The following is a 680-nucleotide window of genomic DNA, read 5'->3' as shown; positions in this document are numbered from 1 at the left end:
TCGTTACTCAGTGAGGTCAGGACACAGGGCCAACATTCTCCTGCTCGTGCAGGATAAGCCACTCAAAGCGGTCCAGCTAGAAGGATCAGGGATATGAGCACGGCCAAGCTCACTAATGCTAAGCCACTTGTTCCTGGGAAATGCAGCTCATTATCGATTAAGCATCATTCTTGGTCATTAGAGCATAGGAGTAAAAGCTCCTCTTGGAAGGATGCAGGGGATCTGCTCCTGGGAAAGCGTAGAAGATGGAAATGGACTCAATGCTGCAAGTCTTGTTGGCAACAGTCCATTCTGAGACTCGTAGAATAAGTAAGAAAAAAAAAATCTTCCATTTCATGCCCTGATATGGGCATTGTTTAGGACCAGTATGAGTATAATAGTTAAACAATAAGACATGTCAAGTGAGGAATTAAAGCCCCAGAGCCCTAATGGTTTGGGGAGTCCAAACAGGTTATTGATCTACTCAATTGCTCTTCACTTACATTTGACTTTCCAATGGTAGGATTTACTGGAATTTGGGGAACAATTTTGTTAAGGTATTAACTACTGTATTAAAAACTCATCTTGGTATTGAGTTAGTACACCGACTTTCGGTGAATTGACATAGGCCCACATTTCATTTTAATCAAAAACAAAAATTTGAAAATGTTACTCCCTAAACAAGCAACAATGCATTTTAT

This window comes from Pteropus vampyrus, unplaced genomic scaffold (genome assembly GCF_000151845.1).
Source record: "Pteropus vampyrus isolate Shadow unplaced genomic scaffold, Pvam_2.0 Scaffold179, whole genome shotgun sequence".
Taxonomy (NCBI): Eukaryota; Metazoa; Chordata; class Mammalia; order Chiroptera; family Pteropodidae; genus Pteropus; species Pteropus vampyrus.
This window is presented reverse-complemented; position numbering follows the sequence as displayed.